This window comes from Pinus tabuliformis, chromosome 9, assembly GCF_031772625.1.
Source record: "Pinus tabuliformis cultivar Carrire ecotype Pingquan chromosome 9, CPIR1, whole genome shotgun sequence".
Lineage (NCBI taxonomy): Eukaryota > Viridiplantae > Streptophyta > Pinopsida > Pinales > Pinaceae > Pinus > Pinus tabuliformis.
The window spans coordinates 535,521,982-535,542,164 of record NC_142307.1 but is presented as its reverse complement, the minus strand read 5'-3'; positions in this window follow the sequence as shown (position 1 = coordinate 535,542,164).

The following is a 20,183-nucleotide window of genomic DNA, read 5'->3' as shown; positions in this document are numbered from 1 at the left end:
TCAAAGTCAAGGAGTCCATGAAACAAATAACATGAGATACTTGTTGCGAAAAATGAGTTTGATTATATTAATTCAAAAGAAGAAGAACTTTACAAACTTTTCCTTGACGATGTACAAGCTCCTCCCAGGGTCCAGCAAGAAGTCTCCTCTACTTTGACAAGTTTCACTCACTCCCCAATGAAGCCAAAAAGGTATGTGATCTCTCCTCTTAAGCTCAACTAGGAAGTCTTGATTTCACCAGCATTTACCCTCAAAAATGTTCAGCTTCTAACCTCCTTAGCAACCAACCCAATGCCTGTATTTATAGTGCAATGGAGGGAGGTTACTAGGTCCTCCTTCAAAGGGATAGCTCCTCTCATCAAGGGATTAGCTCCTTCTCTTTTGGGATGCATGAACCACCTCAGAGCGAACAATCCATGTCAAAATTCCTTCTAGAAACCTCTAGAATTAACCCAAAGTGAGTTTTTTAAGATAAAAATTGTGCATTTTGACTTTCACAGGGGTTCGCACCTACAACGTTAGGGACAGAGCGGGCAGGTCCGCAGTTTTTGTACACAGAAGGTGCGGGACCACAGGTGACAGTGAGAGAAAGTGCGGAACTAGAGTTACATTGATTTTTAATGTCTTTCTCCCATTTCCAAAGCTTGATTTGAAGAGTTGAGGTCTGAGACTTGCTTAGGAGGACAGTACAAGTGATGGTAGACCCATACTGACTGTAAATAATCATGGTGACGATATTTTTGTGTAACAGATTTCCCCCTAAAGTGCGAAGTCTGTAGTAGATGAGGATTTCTTATCATTTAGGAAGAGTGAAGTACTTTATCATTTCGAGGATCATCTTGTGGAGAGCCCGGTTGGAACCTGTAAAAACATTCAATGCAAGATATATATATGAGATCATATCATCGCTGAGGTAGGCATTCCCATACTCAGATCAAAACTGACTAGAAAAACTAACTACTGCTTTGATATACGAATGATCTTGTAAAACATCACCAGCAAAGACTCATGTGGACACAGTATGGACGCAGCCATCTGTTTATGAATAGTCCATTATATAATGAACACAAAATTCCTCGCAGCCTGGATTATGGAAACTAGATCCAAGGTCTTCATTTCTACTTCCCGAAACAGTACGATTCTATCCATGCAAATGAATGTGTTGATGTCGAACATGGTAGAAACCACTTGATTACCAGTCAATGTTGTAAAATGTTAACAAGTGTGAGAGAAACCACCAGTGATGTCAATGGCTCTCAAAGTACCCAGTACAATCCATGAGATGCGAATAAATGTGTTGATGTCGAACATGTCACGGAATCCTTTGATCGAAAGTCAATGATGTAAACTGTCGTCAAAGGCGAGAAACCTGCCATTGAGGCATGCAGATCCCAAGGTACTGACGATTCCTAGATCATCTTTCTAGATAATGAGCTGATGTCGATAGAAAGCGATCCGTCGTAGGCAAGCCCACAACACAAAATCATAGATCAAGTTGAAGAAATTTAGATGTAAGGACTGACTCAGGGATGGTCAAGATGGATGACAGATATTTTGCAGATGAATGGCTTATTGGCAGTGATCTCTTGAACACATAACGACATGACAGATGGCTTGGTGACAATTGACCCAAAGTTAATACCCAGAAACCGGCTGAAGACTTTCAATGTGGTTTGATCAACTGTTAGGCAAAGGATTTCCCAACCCAGGTGAATAAAAGTGTCATGTTCAAGAGTGGTTACAAAGTACAATGACAAACAGGCTCATTTTTCTCTCTTTTCCCCCACCATTTCTGGCAACTACCTCTTTATTTTTGACAAGCTTGAGGAGGATAACATTTGCTTGATTATAAGCTCATCCTTCGGATGAGTCCAACTTAGTTTAAATTCGAACCCTAAGAAGGAGTGGTTCGTTCCTGTTTGTAATTGAACAGGTCCTTTACTGTGAAATTTTAACGAGTCCAGTATAGGAGAAACCCAGCGTTTTTCAATTTTAGAGAGTCTGAAAAACTTAAGAAGACTCCAGGGTTGACCTTTTTCATAAATTTGTGTCTCCCAAGCCCGAAAAAGTATAAAATAATACTTGAGAGAACCGCTTGATCTTTTACGACCAAGGAGTACTTTTCGTCATTAGTGCCTTTGACCCGAAAAAAGTAAAAAAGCGATCAACGACACGTCGTTTTATGACCGATATCGAATTTGAAACGACAAAAATCCGGCAATCTTTTCATGTTTTTTACGGTCAGAAAAGAGCTGTAAGTGGACCATATTTTAATTCCGTTTTAACGAGTTTAAAAGAAACACTCGGCAATCTTTTCATGTTTTAGGAGTCAGAAAAGAGCTTAAAGATGACTCTACATGTTTTTTCGTCGAAAATGATAGATTTCACCTTAATAATCCTTTATTCTGCACAAAAACACAAACATTACTCATACCTGTTTGAAATAGATAAAAATGTCGCAAAAATACCTTTTCAAAGTGAAACATAAACAAATTTGCAATTTATTTACTCAAAAAACTTATAAAAAGGGTCTTTGTCAATTCATTTTTACCGTTTGAGTTTGGGTGAGAAAATAGCGCTTTTGCTTAGAAAATTTCCAGTGAAGATTGCGGAAAATCCAACCATTGGAATCAAACGTCGTCTTCTCCAGGTAATCCACATCATCCCACTCTTCATTTTTAACCGTTTAATTTCTTGTTTTAGTCATTTATTTCATTTTTGGGAGGGATTTTAGGGACAAAACCCGCGCGCGGGGGCCCGCATGTTTACCATTGCGGGCCTGCGGACCCCGAATTTTTCTCCATTGGGAAAAAGCTCGGGGTCTGCACCTTCCATGTAGACAAAGTGCGGTCCCATGCACTGTGTCTAACCCGGAGGGTGCGGTCCACGTCGCAAGGGTTTTTAACCCAAAAATTCTCAAAAATGGACCACACAAAATAATTTCTAGCATTTTAATTTGTCTTTATACTTGATGCAGAGAGTACATCATGCTAGATTGGCGTGAACGAGAGCATGAGGACATGGATGCTGCCGCATGGAATCATCAGCCTTCACTTGATACTTTGAGGGCATGCAGATTGTACAAATACTGGGCCATTCCTGGCATGAGGGCTCGGGTGGATTTCTTACAGTGGTTGGTTGACAGATGGAGCATACAAGACCAGTGTTTCTTCATTGGTGGCCACCAGCTCGAAATCGAGCTGACAGACATATATTTCTTGACTGGTTTGCCTAAGGGAGGTGAAGACTTGACTCTGTTTGGGGCTAGGCCAGGTGGCCAGTCTGTCGATAGCCTCAGGCTAGAGTACTGCAATAGCCAGGCTAGAGACAAAGGGATATACATAAAGCCCATATCCCGTCCTGAGCTCATGGTGATTGCATTCACTGTCACCAGACTTTGCGGAGCTGCCGCATTACATATTGCCACCGGATCCCAGATGCGTATGGCATTTGATTGCTTTCGAGGCACCATCTTCAATTGGTGCGATGCCGTGTTGGCCAAGCTGAAAGGCCAACTGACCAGGGCCAAAAATGGACAACTAAAGACCTTTGGTTATGGGGCTTTGGTTGTGAGTTTTGGCCTGGAGATGGTTCCTATTCTGATCTCACAGCACCTTACTATTGGAGCTAGGCTTCCTCGAGAGCCCAAACTGATGCGATGGGTCACAGTTATGGCCCGTCACCCGGACGAGAGGACAGAGGTTGCTCGATTCAAACCTGAGTATTTCCAATGGCTGGAAAACCAGGTCTTTTCCATTCAGGACTTCCCTTACGCTGAGATAGATTTTCATGGTGACCCAGACATGGTTCTTCCACCAGGAGAGCAGTGGGACGAGTCAGGTAAAATCCTTTTCAATATTTTTTCTATTTTAATTTTTTGTTATTTTTTCATTGTCTCAAAACTGATAGCAAAAATTTCAAATGTAGATGTGGGTCCACAGCGACCAGCCGCTCTCCGGCCTTATGAGAGGAAGCAACCAGTTTCACCCGCGCCAACCCCACAGGACGAATCAGCAGAGGTTTTGGCCGAGTTGGAGGGTCATCTCGAGCGCTTGACAAGAGATATTCCTGAGACCACTATAAACAACATTCCTCGTCGACTTCAGCGCTATGTGATTGAGGTCTCGGGACCTTTTAGGAGGTTCCTTTGCAAGGTGGCCCGTGTAGTGGTTTCTTATAGAGATCATCACCAGTGATAGCCTATTGTGGGCACATGTGACATTTTTGTTTTTTGTACTTATCATTTTTGCTGATCATAAGATGTTTTCAACCTATGATCGAGGACGATGTATTTTTTGACACACTCCTATCTATCTACCTATATATATATATATATATATATATATATATATATATATCACTATTACCGGCTTATCTTGTAAATCATGTTTATGGAATGGTTTTAAATTTACATGTATGATTATTGCAAATGTCTATTTAACATTCGAGAAGCAATTGCATCTGCTAATGTATTTAAAGATCTTGGAATATGCTGATATTCAATATAATCAAATTCACGTTCCAAGAGATGCACTCTAAAAAATAATCTCAATAACACTGGATTTCTAATGGCATACACTCTATTAAGCTGTAATACAACGAGTTCACAATCTAACCTCACTATCAAACTCCGAATCCCAAATGAAATAGATTCAGATAATAACTCAATCACTGCACTATACTCAGCAATGTTGTTCGTTTTTTTATCGAGGCTTACCATATGCATAGATACTAACTCGTCAGAGGGTGAATAGATAACCCAAGCTGCGGAAGAGATGTTCTGTGTATTACGACAAGCACCATCAACAAAACCAATGTATGTTTAGAGAGGCATCGACATCTGCAATATCAAGAGTAAAACCAAGATAAGCAGGAATAATGACGAAAAACACTCTCTAAGCTAAGCACACTGTTTAAACTAAAACACACCAGCTAGAAAGAAAAAACTATCCTAACTAAAAATCTCCATACCCATTCTTTTAAGCATAATACCTCTTCAAGTAAAGGCCATTTCTGGGTTTACCCAAAGATTCCCCGTCAAAGTCTACCAATTCATAGGCCCCTTTGGCTAGCTTTCGCTTGACAACATAGGGACCATGCCACTTAGGAATGAATTTTCCAGCGCCTAATTTATCATTATCTTGATCATAAACTAAGACTAGATCTCCTTCCGAAAAATTTTGAGGGGTCACATTTCGATCATACTGAGCTTTCATTCGTTTTGCGTGAGTCTTGATTGCCAATGCAGCATCACGTCGATTCTCATCTAATTGAGCCAAGTATAACAAACGCTTTTCCTCTTCGGAAGTGGCTGGAAGTAAATCGATGGCCATTTGCAGTGACGGGATTTCACATTCAATGGGTAACACAGCTTCCAAACCGAAGACTAGTTGGAAAGGAGTGAACCCTGTTGATGTTTTTACTGAAGTTTGGTATGCCCAAAGCGTTGAAAATAGCATGTTGTGCCAGTTCGACCGATGAATCCCAATGATTCGTCGGATCATGATGACTAAAACTTTGTTGATGGATTCAACCAGACCATTTGCTTGTGGATAATAAGGGGTTGAACTATCGTGACGTAAACCAAGCTGGCCTGTAAGTTCGGTCATCATAACGTTTCGAAAATGACGCCCATGATCAGTGATTATTGCTTGTGGGACACCAAACCTAGCAATTATATGATTGAACACGAAAATTGCAGCTATCTTGCTGTCTGCCTCAAATGTAGGCATCGCCTCGGCCCACTTAGTAAAATAATCTACTGCAAGGATGATATACGCATGCCCCTCGGCCGAGTGAGGGTCACATGTAATAAAATCAATACCCCATTTGGCAAAAGGACCAACGGCAATTATAGGGTGGAGAGGAGCAGGTGGAGCGTGCATCTTACGGTAAAAAATATGGCAGTTGTGGCATTTTTGCACCTTCGTAATACAATCTTTAAATAAAGACGGCCAGAAGTAGCCAGCGTGCAATATCTTTTGGGCCGTGGCAAACCCAGACATATGACCGCCACACGCTCCAGAGTGATAGTCATTTAGAACCCTTTCAGCTTCCTCGTCAGTTAAGCAACGTCGAAAAACAGAATCCGCCCCACGGCGATAAAGAGTATCTCCAATAATCCTGAATTGTTGGGACTGGAAACGAATCTTTCGACGTTCTGACCATGAAATTTCTGGTCGAAGGGATTGGGTCTAGAGATAAACGATGATATCTCCATACCACAGATCTAAAGTGCTGATTAGAAACAAGGATTCATCCGCAATGGGCTCCTCCGCCACAGTTTCCGTGTCAGCACGCGGGAAGTCACACATTAACTCCGCAAAAACTAAAGATTTCTTAGACTTATATTTCTCAAATTCCAAGTCGAACTCCTGCAGGATAACGATCCATTTAGAGTACTTGCCCCCTAGAAATTGCTTGGTCAAAATGTAGATCATAGGGTTGCAATCCGAAATTACCGTAGTTTTACGTAGTAGAATGTAGTGACGAAAATGTTGGACAGCTTGAACAGCTGCCAATGCCAATTTCTCCACATGTGAGTGTTTTAGCTCAGTTGGATTTAAAGTTCGACTAAGGTAATATATCACATGTTCAGTTCTGAATTCATCTTCCTAAACTAAAACCATTCCAATGGTGGAATGAGAGGTGGCGAGATACAAGAAGTAATCCTGGTTGTAGTTGGGAGGATGCAACAACGGTGCATGGGTCAACGCGTGTTTGAGTGCATCAAAAGATTTCTGAGCTATCTCATCCCAATAGAATGGAGTATTTTTCTTCAACAACCAAGTAAAGCCCTTTGTGACCTCAGCATAGTTAGGAATGAATCGTCGTAAAAAGTTTGCTTTCCCCTGCAAACTTTGGAGTTGGCGAAGGCTCGAAGGAGGAGGCAATTTGATGATAGCTTCGACCTTCGAGGGATCAACACTAATGCCGGCTTTCGAAACTACAAACCCCAGCAATCGACCCATTTCTATACAGAAGACACATTTGTGTAGGTTCAACCGAATACGATAATGCCTACACCTCATGAAGATTGCTCGTAAATGGACGAGGTGATCAGCTCGATGTCATGAATGAGCAGGCAAGTCATCGAGATAGGGTTGCACAATGTGCTTGATGTCATGAAACGCATAAGACATCGCCCTTTGAAAAGTTGCTCTGGAATTCTTAAGCCCAAAAGGTAACTTGCAATAAGCAAATGTCCCCCATGGACAAATGAAAGTCGTTTTTGGTTGATCGGCAGGTAGAATATTGATTTGATTGTATCCGAAAAAACCGTCCATGAAGGAGAATATTTCGCTGCCGGCATAATCATCAATGGTTTGATCGATATAGGGAGTTTGGTAATTGTCCTTTGGACAGGCTCGATTAATATCCCTATAGTCGATGCATATTCTTATTGTTCCCTGCTTTTTGTTAACTGGAACAATATTCGATACCCAATCCGTTAACGGGATCAGATAAATGAAACCTGCTTTCAATAATTTTTCAACTTCTGCTTTAATTGCAGCATCTTTTCGTGGGTGAATCTGACGCAAACATTGTCAGACGGGTTTGGCGTCCGGGTAAGTCTTTATCTCATGAACAACAATCACGGGATCAATTCCTAGCATTTCCTCATAGGACCAGGCAAACACGTCACGGAATTCTTGAAATAGGGCCTTATATAATTGAATTTCATCATCTGTACACGAGGCACCTATATGAATGTTCTCAACAATTCCGAGCTTAACCGAAATGTCAATAGGAATAGTTCGAGAGATGTTTCCCAAATTTAACTCTGAATCGGGATGTTTCATTGGATTCTGAGGTTCCTTGACATATTCAACTGTAAAAATTGATGAGAAATCATTTTCAAAACGATCATCCTTAGGTAAAAACAAAGATCTGTGATGGATATCTTCCGATGGTAAATCATATACACATAGGATTTCACGAATTTTCTCATCAGAGTGAACAAGTTCAGAAAACGTAGTTAAATCTGAGGTTGATGTGAAAAGTGATTCCTCATGGACCACATTCATTAAGTCACTTTCGGTTGAACATGGGTCGACAAACGACTGCACGGCTTCATAGGCAATTTCATATGGACTCAAAGGCATGGCATTACCAAATGAGTCTATCTCAGATTCAGAAGGGACAATCCAAGGATCATCATAAATAATGGTGTCTGATGTAATCATATGAATGGTTGCAAATGAAGATGATGCGTTGATTGGAGGAAAAGGTAAAGTTCCCAGTAAACCGGCATCTTTAACTAATCCTACTCCAACATCCTTATATGGGATAGTCGTTTTACTGACATGCTGAATACTCTCCGAAGAGGCTGGGTCGGATGAAAAGTAAGCCAGCTGGTCTATTGTTACGATCTTTCCATTATGTGGAAACTTTATTACTCGAAAGACCGATGAAACGACCGTTGTCATAGCGTAAGACCAACTTCGACCCAAGAGAAGGTTGTAATCTAGAGGGGCATCAACCACCTCCACATCTAGACTAACGGTTTTTCCTTCAACCCCTATAGGCAAATCTTGTAGAATGCCAAAAGGATGAAACCCACGGCCATCAAAGGCCTTTAGAATCGTCATGGATTGATTTAGCGAAGGAGAACCAAGCGATCTCCAACACTGTATCGACATAATACACGTTGAGGCTCCCTCATCAATTATGGTCCGATGAATAGGCCTGTTTTTTACTATCACTGGTATCTGGAAAGCCATTTGATGAGGCAAACGCGGTGTACTATTTTCTAGATCGAAAATTATCAGGTTTGGGTCCTGAACGTCAATAGCTCCTACAGCTGACAAAAGTAATTTACGTTGTGCTGGACATGATTACAGCACTTCCAAAGCCGACATTGCTAAGGGTGAAACAGCTAAATCCTCAACAATGTTATAATTCTGAGCTGCTCTCGCATGTGGATTGAAAGCTGACTTTCGAAGTATACCCTTGGCGGGCGGTTTGATTACCAAGTCTGGATTAGGTTTCTCGATCTGTAGTGGATCGGAACCGGGAGCTGAGGTTGATGGATTTGAATGAGAAGATTCTGCGTCTTTACCATCAACAGGACTTTTACTACCATAATCTTGCGATCGAGTCGCAATCCTAACATGGGACATCATCAGTATGGGTTTTTCATTGGCATTCGAGGATGAACCGATCATCTTACTGTCTTGAGCCGGAAAATGATCTTTCAAAACAGCAGGAGTTTGGGAACCCTTGACAATCTTCGCAACCTCTGCACGATGAGGGAAGTCTCTTCTAAAATGTTCATCATCACAAATGAGACAAGGATAACGAGGTTTGCGCTTTTCATCATTGGATTCCGCCTTTTCAGGTTTCTCCTTTGAACTTTTGTCCGTTTTATTTTTCTTCTTTCCTTTCTTCTTCCCACCGGATTTTGATTTGGCTGTAGATGACTCTACAACATGAATATCGGCGGAGATCTCTGCAGAAGAATCTCCTGTTGGGGAATCAGGCAAGGTTATGATAGGGGAAGAATTCTTGGAAGACTTCTTCTTACTTTTAGTGTTAATCGTGCCAATCATACCATCGGCGGCATGAGATCCCGAAGGAGCTGCAGTGATTTGATTTTGCTTGGGAAGATCGGGTATTTTTTCGTGTAACGTACCCGACTAAGTATAGACCAAGTCAAGGTACTCTGCTTGAGCAATTACTTGCTCCTCAGTAACAACTCCGGCTTTAGCAACATCTTCAATGATCTTTGGCAACAAAGATTTTACAAACCACTCAGCCAAGATTTGATCCGGAATAAATACCTTCACTAAACGTCGTCGACGTCTACACTCATGAATATGATCTGAAATGTAAGTGGATGTCGATTGTTTTAGCGAAGTTAACAATTCCGTGCCATTGTCATATCGGACTGGCAACTGAAAATGAGTTAAAAACGAGGTAGCTAACTGACTAAAATTATAAAAAGTGCCTCGCGGTAACTCAATGTACCACTTGGCCGCGAGACCAATTAGAGTGCGCTGGAAAAGTCTAAGATGGATTGAATCATCTGTAATGGAGTTAGATGCACACCAGAGGTGGTAAGTCATCACATGGTTCGACGGGTCCTCTCCTGATTTACCTTCGAACTTGGGAATGTCACTGAGCAACTTATTCGGCATTGGCAGCCAAAACAGAAGATAATTAATGGGATAGTTTGTTAAGCGCGACAAGTCAAGTAAGTCCAAAGTTGCGATAAACAGTAACTGCCGATTAGGATCCCTAAAACTCTGGGTCATGAGACCAGCCCCAGGAGGAGGATATCCAGGATAACTAGGAATAGGAATCGCGTTCGGGATATTGTATCCTCCCGGAAAACCAGGATTAACCGGACCATACTGGGGTTGTTGAGGTTGTTGATAAGTGTACCCAGGGTACGGTTGATACTGATAGACTGGTTGCTGCACAGCAGGACCGAGTTGGTACTGTCCTTGGTATAGTTGATAGGTGAATTGTGGTTGACTTGTGACAATTGTACTTAAACCAGGTTGTCCTACAGGCATCTGAACCGAAGTTTGAATCATAGATCCAGACAGTGGTAAAGATGTCTGAGGAGTAGATACAGGAACAATAGAAACCGGAGCTGTCGATACTCCAGAAGTAGGTGGGGTAGATTGAACAGATGTTGCGGTAGTTGTAGCAGTCGTTTGAGGTGGAGTACGAGGTGTACTAGGCCCAGGCTGAGAAACTACCGAAGGTACAGAAGTTTGAATGTTAGACTAGACTAGTTGCTGGGGTGAACCAGAAACTAAGGGTTGTCCAGTTTGAGATGACAGTTGTACACTTGGCTACAATACCTGTTGAGCTTGCGATGGATCCCACACTATATTCATTCCGGGGTACTGACCCATAACTGGTTGAGAATACTGAGGACCATAACCGGATTGAGGGTAGGATTGATAATTGAAAGGTACATTTCCCATTCCTTGAACATACGTTTGACCGAAGGGTGGTTAGAAAAGTATTGACCTTGGGGTTGATACCCTTGGGGCACATACTAATACTAGGGTTGACCTTGAGGTATAAATTGATACTGGGGTCGACCTTGGGGTACATATTGAGTCTGGGGTTGACCTTGAGGAACGTACTATCCCATAGGTATGTATTGTCCTTGAGGTTGCCCCCCAGATGCAAATTGTGTACCTTGAGGTTGCCCCCCAGGCGTTAATTGAGGCTGCCCCCCAGGCGGTAACTGACCACCTTGAGGTTGAGGATTGGGAATAGAACCTGACATCATGAGAATGTCTTCTACGCTCAACGGCTTAGTACCATTGTTTCCAGTTAATAACCCTTGCTCAATGGGTTGAGGAGATGCTCCCGAAAAAGTACCAGAAAGTGACTGATACCCAGAGGGAACAGAAGGACCGCCGTAAAAAAAAGATTCAAGCGATTGAGTAAACATGGATGACTGTCCTGCCATATTGACGGGAGTATAAAAACCTCTAGGTGTTGGGTGATAAGGAGCACGAGGTGGTGAAAAACTTAACCCTGAGTTTTCTAGAAAATTAGTCAAAGAAAGATACCAAGAACTACTCCTAGGTGGACTGTAAAAAATTGATTCATGCTCCCTTAGTTCAATAATAGGTTGATTTTCAAGGATAGGGATGCCTACCTCTTCTTCCGGAGCAAGTTCTTCAATAGCAATAAGTCCAGAAGGAAGATCTTGGGTGATTACTCTTTCTACCCTAGCTAAACCAGGACCACTAGAAGTTGGAGAAACAAACCTCGATGTCGGAGTAGCAGCAAATTCACTTTCAGGCTCAGATATTTCGGGTTCTTCACCTATATCACTAGTAGATGAAAAGATACCAGCAATTTCGGAAACAGACACTAACTATGGATTATAATCTGCTACTAACGGTTGAAAATCAGGATGTACTATCAAAGAAGATTCTCCTTCCTCAGGTGACCCAACTCTACTGTCTCTAGGAGTTACGAGGACTTTCAAGCCTTCAAGCTGGCTCGGTACTTCCTCAGGAGGTTGGCCCCGAAGTCTACAGAACTTCCTTAGTAACTCAGCCACATTTACAAACTCAGGAGACTGGCCCCGAAGTCTACGGGACTGTCTTGGTAATTCAGCCACAGTTGAAAACTTTTAACTACTTCACACACAAACAAAGTAAAATCTCAATGAAAAGCACCTAAAGTCTCTAAAGAACCAAACAAATTTGAATCACACGCCTAAAGAATCTAGGAGATCAAACACACACAAACAGTAACTTTCCGGACTGAAAACACTAGTTGGTGATGAAATCCAACGTCGCAGAGTTCAATACAGAAATGGCGGTTGGAACAGTTACCCCGGCAACCTGCTTAATGAATAGACTGGCACAAGTTCCTCCACTTAACCGTCTCGAGTGAAGTGAACCCCCTAGAAAATCCAAGTGAGTCTAGCCAATGTCTGCTCCAGGTACAGTGGGATCTTCCCACCACTGTCACCTCAGGAAGATTCCTAAAGAATATGGCCACTAAGGTTACCAACTGAGACAAATATACCTAGGGGAACAGTCTACGATCCGATACGCATGCAAGGGCAGAGTAGCAAGCTCAATCCCCTTGAAGGCTCCTTGACATAATCCAAGGTTTACCAACAAGTGACCCCAGGCTCCTCGACAATGGTTAATCCGAGGTTTACCGTTTTTAATACGTGAATATCTGGCATCATTCCCAATGAGGAAGGATTTATTCCCACACTGGTCCGGACATGATCTCGTGCTTCTCCTTTAAGAGGAGCTTTCCCAGAGCATAAATGCAACAATTTGATTTCTTCCCTACCACAAGATACAGCTACTTGTTTGTTTTTACTGTCTTGGAGAGTTAATTACTCTCCTACTCCAAGACACTAGCCTAAGCTAAGTTGGTGTATCAGAGCCCTTGAAATAAAAATGTTACTAGGTGAATTTTACTTTAAGCGTTAATTTTAGTGGTTTTTGTTTAAGTCCAAAGGTGCGGAGATGAAACTCGAGGTATGAAGACTCGACTCAAAATCACTAAAAATGCACCTAAGATGATCTAAACAATCTTTTTCTCTTCGATGAACTTCTAACTAAGAAAGAGTTTGAGAATTCAAATACTTTGTAAACACAAATCTTTCTCAATTCAACAAATTAAAAGAAGATTTTTTTCCTTTCCAAAGCACTCAAAACGAGACAACTAGTTATTTCACAAAAATTTCCCTTTTCGTTTCAAAGCACTCAATCCCTACAAAACAAACTTTTTCCAAAAGAGATTTTTATATTTTTTAAATAAAACACTCAAAACTATGAAAATGACTAACTTTAAGAACTACAAATTATAAAAACCTATTTGAAGTCAAAGCCTACTAAAAGTCTTTTTAAGGATGTTTTACTTAGCTAGCTGTAAGCTAAGGACCAATTTATGCAGAATCACAAATAATTCAAGAACAACCAATTTTGTTTTCTTTTTGAAAATGAAAATCCAAACTCTCAAACACAAGCTTTTCGAAGTTTTGTAAAGAGAAAACTCAAAAGCGGATTCCTCAAACAAGGGGAGATTTCATAAATGGTCAGACTCATAAGAAGGATGGTAGACTCTAAGGTGATCTAAAGTCCCTACAACTTCTAAGCTCAGAGCCACTACACAACCAAAATGAAAAAACAAACCCAACAAGCAAAACTCCTAGGAATTTCACTTAAAACCGTAACACTAACGAAATCAATCTAAGGAAAGCTTCTGACAAGTTATATGCAGGTCTGGGTAGTGGATAACAATTTCTAAACAAACACTAAGCTGACTAACAGAGGAAATCTTAGGGTTTTTCAAAATTTTGACAGGGTCCGCAGGCCCACAGTTGACACAGGTGTGGTCCCGCTCTGTGCTAAAAGCCAAGCTGCGGGTAGGTACGCACTGTGTCAAACGGCTAGGGTGCGGTCCTCTCCCAAAGCTATGAAAAACAAAAAATAACCCTGGATCTACAAACTCTACCCAATTTTACACACAACAAGCCAAAAACAGAAACAAAAACACAGTTTCTCAGGTCAAAGTAAAAACAAGGAAAACAATCAAGTCCCCAGCGGAGTCACCATTTTGTCACACAGAATAAGTCGATCTTGCGGACAAGATAGACCTTCCTAGAATCTAAAGAAGACCTAATGACAAGCAAACCAACCAGACACTATCTTTCTCTAAATATGCTTTTATAAACAATGGCAAACAAGTGTTTTTAGGGCCTACCTTAGGTCCAACACAAGCTTGTGGATGCCCTCGCTCCTTTGATCCAAATGAGCTCCTTTTCGTGAATCTGCGAACACAAACATGGCAAACAAATTAAATAGCACCTAAAAAGCCAATTGCATAAAACATATTTAACATGAAAGTCAAGGAGTCCATGAAACAAATAACATGAGATACTTGTTGAGAAAAATGAGTTTGATTTTATTAATTCAAAAGAAGAAGAACTTTACAACCTTTGCCTTGACGTTGTACAAGCTCCTCCCAGGGTCCAGCAAGAAGTCTCCTCTACTTTGACAAGTTTCACTCACTCCCCAATGAATCCAAAAAGGGATGTGATCTCTCCTCTTCAGCTCAACTAGGAAGTCTTGATTTCACCAACATTTACCCTCAAAAATGTTCAGCTTCTAACCTCCTTAGCAACCAGCCCAATGCCTGTATTTATAGTGCAATGGAGGGAGGTTACTAGGTCCTCCTTCAAAGGGATAGCTCCTCTCATCAAGGGATTGGCTCCTTCTCTTTTGGGATGCATGAACCACCTCAGAGCGAACAATCCACGTCAAAATTCCTTCTAGAAACCTCTAGAATTAACCCAAAGTGAGTTTTTTAAGATAAAACTTGCGCCTTTTGACTTTCACAAGGGTCTGCACCTACACCGTTAGGGACAGAGTGGGTAGGTCCGCAGTTTTTGTACACAGAAGGTGCAGGACCGCAGGTGACAGGGAGAGAAAGTGCGGAACCAGAGTTACATTGATTTTTAATGTCTTTCTCCCATTTCCAAAGCTTGATTTGAAGAGCTGAGGTCTAAGACTTGCTTAGGAGGACAGTACAAGTGATGATAGACCCATACTGACTGCAAATAATCATGGTGATGATATTTTTGTGTAACAATACTGAAGAAGAAGAATGAGGTACGTTGGACTAAGGAAGCTAAAGAATCATTTTCTAGAATTAAAGAGGCATTGCAAGCAGCTCTAGTCTTAATTAGCCCTAATTATCAAAAGCCTTTCCAAGTTTTTTCATTTGCCTCATCAAGTTCGATAGCAGTTGTCCTATTGCAGAAGAATGATGAAGGGAGAGAGCAGCCAGTTGCATTCTTCAGTAAGATTCTTAGAGATACTGAGCTGAAATATAATATTCTTGAGAAGTAGGTGTATGCCTTGGTAAAAGCCTTGAAATCTTTTAGAAATTATGTGTTGCAGTCCAAAATCGTTGCTTATGTGCCTAATGCTACAGTGAAAGATATATTATTACAGGGAGATGTAGAAGGTAGGAGAGGAAAGTGGATTGTCAAGATCCAAGAACATGATTTGGATGTAAAACCCCCAAATTTGGTAAAAGGACAAGGGCTGGCGAAAATGTTAACATAATCAAAATTTTAGGCATTGGGAATTAATTTATTGGCACCTGTAGATGAAAAAGCGGCTGAAGAAAATGAAGGAGAGCAAGACCCAGGAATGAAAATCAGGTATAATTTTTTGTGTATTTGTGATTTCTTTCTTGTCCTCAATCCTTAGACAGAACAAATTATAGGGCGCTAAAGATCAAGGCACAACCATATGCGATTGTAGAAGGCAGATTGTACTAGAAGGATCCTGCTGGAATTCTATTACTATGCTTAACAAAAGATGAATTTATAGAAACAATCAAAGATTATCATGAGGGGATTTGTGGGGGCCATTCCAGTTGGAAAGTAACTGCACACAAGATCCTTCAGGCTGGATTTTATTGGCCTACCTTATTTAGTGATACCTATAAGTTTGTTATAAGTTGTCAAAAACGTCAGCTTTTTGCTGAGAAAAAGAGATTAGCTCCTTTACCTTTAATTCCAGTTTTCATAGAGGAACCAATTAGACAATAGGGATTGGACTTTGTTGGAGAAATCAATCCATCTTCAAGTAGACAACACAGATGGGTTCTCACAGCAATAGATTACTTTACCAAATGGGTAGAGGCAATTCCTACTAAGAGAGAAAATGATAAGATAGTGATTAAATTTCTGGAAGAAAATATTTTTAGCAGATTTGGATGTCTCATTAAAATTATAACAGACAACGCTCAAGTCTTCAACTCCAGTAAGTTCATTGCTTTTTTTCAAAAATATAATGTTATTTTGTCTCATTCAACAGCTTACCATCCTTAGGGAAATGGATTAGCTGAATCTACTAACAAGACTTTGTTGAAGATTCTAAAGAAAACCATTGAATAAAATCAAAGATATTGGGACTCTAAGTTGAAGTTTGCTATGTGGGCCACAAGAGTAACTACAAGAAGATCTACAAGGAAATCGCCTTTTGAATTAGTATACGGCACTCAAGCTTTATTTCCAAGTCAACTCGTGAAGCCAGTGATTGTGATGATTCAAGAGGCAAAGGAAGAGCCAAATGCTTTAGTGAGAAGAATGAACAAAGTAGTGGAGCTTAGCGAAAACAGAGACAAGGTAAGGGACAATTTGATTACATATCAGTCCAAGATGAAAACTATTTTTGACAGAAAAGCCAGGGAAAATGATTTGAAAGTTGCAGACTTAGTATTGAGATGGGATACCAAAAGAGAGGATAAAGGTAGGCATGGGAAGTTTGATCCTCTCTGGTATGACCCTTTTAGAATCTCTGAAGTGAGATCCAATAATTCCTTCATCCTTGAAAATTTTGATGGTGAGACTCTATAGATGCCTGTTAATGGGAAATATTTAAAACACTACTTCCAATTCTAAAGAACAAGCATCATTTCATTGTAAATACCAGAGTGAAGTCATTGTACAAATGCCATAGTCTTTCAATTTATGCAGAGTAATATATGACTCCATGCCTGAGGTGAAGGCACTAATCTGCGGTTCTTAGTGCTTCTGTGGCAAAAGCACTATCCCCAGGTGGAGCCAGATGTTGTAACATGCATTGTTTATTGTTTATAACATTCATTTTTCATTTTTGAAAATACTTTAAAAAGGAGACCAAGCAAAAGGAATGATATATCAGAGGCCAAAGGTTATATGGGCACACATGCATATATATATATATATATATATATATATATATATATATATATATATATATATATATATATATATATATATGTATGTATGTATGTATGTATGTATGTATAAGGTACATTCTAAAGATCGTCAGGTCCAGAATATGGATGGTTGGCTCCACAATGCCTCCGCAATGCCGATTGCCATTGCCGATTGGGTTCCGGACCAAAAAACTTATATGGCGTATTTTATACGAGTGTCGGGTCTGTAAAGTGTGAAACACTTATGTTATATGCATTGACCCAACCGATCGCAATATGCGATAAGGGTCAGACCTGAACACATATATATCATATTTTAAAGTCTGGCGGGTCTACCTGTTATGCATATATATATATATATATATATGGAAGTGCCAATTTCCGATTGCGATAAAGGGTATTGTGCGGATTATTTTAAAAGTGGAAAATCATGATTATGGCATATCTTTGTTATAAAGGGCATATATGCATAAGTCGAGTGTTGCCATGGTTATGCGACTTAAAGCTGCGTAAAGATAAGGGCCAATTTCCAATTGCGATGAAACTCTGGATCCGATGGAGTTATAAAATCAGGTTAATGTATTTTTAGTTCCGTTTATCTTTTTTGTGTTGATTTTGTTGTGTAAACAGGAAAATTAGCATTAAAGCGATATTTAAAGAAGAGGGAAGTTGGTCAAATTTCTTTTCATTTTGGCCAATTGGAATGCGCCCAATACATGTGTAATCCAGGTTATGTGCAAGCTAAACACAATTTGTATGATTAAGGTAGATTAATTACTATTGAGACATAGTCAGAGAGGTAGCAGATTAGCAGAGTCAAAGGGCAGCAGTTATTATCATTGTTTAGTTGTTCTTGTTTTATGTTCTTTGAGGTGTCATTAAACCTCTGTAAAAGTTTTGTAAGAGTTTTTTCTCATATAGTTAGAGAAACAATTAAATAATTTGGATAGTTGCAAAGATCAACAATTGTTTTGCAATGTATAAAAAGGAGAAAATTTACTAAGATGGGGTTGGAATTTTGGAGAACAAAACCACTGTATTTCTGATAACATCATTGATTAATAAAACAACCAAAAGTTTCCAGGAGTTGTTACATATAATTTCTAAGTTTCACTATCATGTGTCATGCAATGTTGTATTCTTTTTAAGTGTAGTAATGAAGCTGCAGGGTTAAATCCCTTAAAGAGCGCTCCTATACTTAAGTCCTCATTTCCTTTCTAAGTTGTAGATAGTAGTTTTTGTGAGAGATTAGCATATTGTCTATGATTTATTCCTCATGATCATAATTCCTCTAAGTTACAGATAATAGTTCCTATGAGAGATCAACATATTGTCTTTAACTTCCCTTTCAAACTTTCCTCATTCATCATTTATATTTAGCAGCAAATGCTATTCTGAGAATTTCTAATCATACATGTATTAAGAGTCTAAGGCCAAGTTTCCCAAGTCCTTCATTTGGTAATCTAATAAACAATAAGTGACAGTAAATAATCTTTATTACTATCTTAAGCATAATTTCCCTACAACCAGGAAATTAGTTTCTTAAGGAACAATAGTGATGATCAGCAATCTACTGGTAGTAGCCATGTCCCCCCCCTCTCCACAACAACATGCTCGAAAAAAGAATCCTTGCCACCATTGGTACTCTAGGGCCGAGTTATATGTATGACCTTGACCCTTGTCCCCTTCTTTCTGCTACGCCTACTCCTTCCTCTAGCGAGCAGTGACTAGATTTGGATCTTCTAGCCTTATCTACGATTTATTAACCTTTATTAGAATCGTTTCATGTTTTACATCATTGGAATGAAATCTTAGTTGTAAATTAATTGAAATTTTATTGTGGTATATATGTGCACTTTGATATGATGTAATATAAGTTATCATAGGCTTTCAAAGTTGTTCATATTGTTGGATATTTCCGAAAGAGAATTGTGTACTGATTTAGTTGGTCCAACGTTTCGGATGGTTACTCCATCTGTCATTAGGGACCAAAAAATTGTGTGTGAACGAGTGTTGAAGAACCTTTTTATAGGAAAAGGAGTGTCGGGAAGGTGTTAGAGAATAAACAAGATCACAATGGTTACAACTTTAAAAATAATAATAATAATAATAATAATAATTAATAAAATTATAAGAAATGTAATAATTGACCATAAAACGGTTTTGACTAAATTGACATTTAAATACTTGAAGGATTAAATTAAATGATAGATAAAGTCTGAATTTGATCAAAAACCACAAATGTGAATAACTTAATATAGAAAACTAAATAATTTAAGAAAAAAATTATTGAAATAATTGAATTACGAGCTAATAATCAAATACTAATTTGACTTCAATGATATTTAAGTATTTAAATAATAAATTGATCTTATAAGTTAGAATTATGAACGAATTCACAAATGAGAATTGATTAAATTTTTGAAGATTAAGAATTAATTAAAAATAGTATTAACAGTTATTTTATTATTTTTAATTAAAATAAATTCAATAAAGAGATGATAATGAAATAGTATTTAATCATTATAAATTAATATTAAAAAAGATTTAAGAAGAATTCAAATAAATTCATTTAAAAACTACAAATAAGAATAATGTAATAAATTAGATGAAAAAAATATAATTAATAATTAAATACATAAATAATTAGTCAAATTTGACTAAATTCCTAATAGGAATTAAAAGATAAGGAAAAAATTAAAAACACAATTAGAACATAAGACATTATTAATTAGAAAGATAATTTCAGTAGATGTAGATAAGAAAAAAAAAAAAATAAACAAATGAAATTAGGAAGTCTATAAAGTATGAGAACAGAAAAAAACAAAGAAATACAAGTCAATAGAAACTCAAGAGGAAACTAAATATAATGTGGGCTAGATGAAAATAAATAATAAATTTAACCACCCTACATCCATCTAACTCTAGATCTATCATGCATTCAGAGGGATCAAATCCCT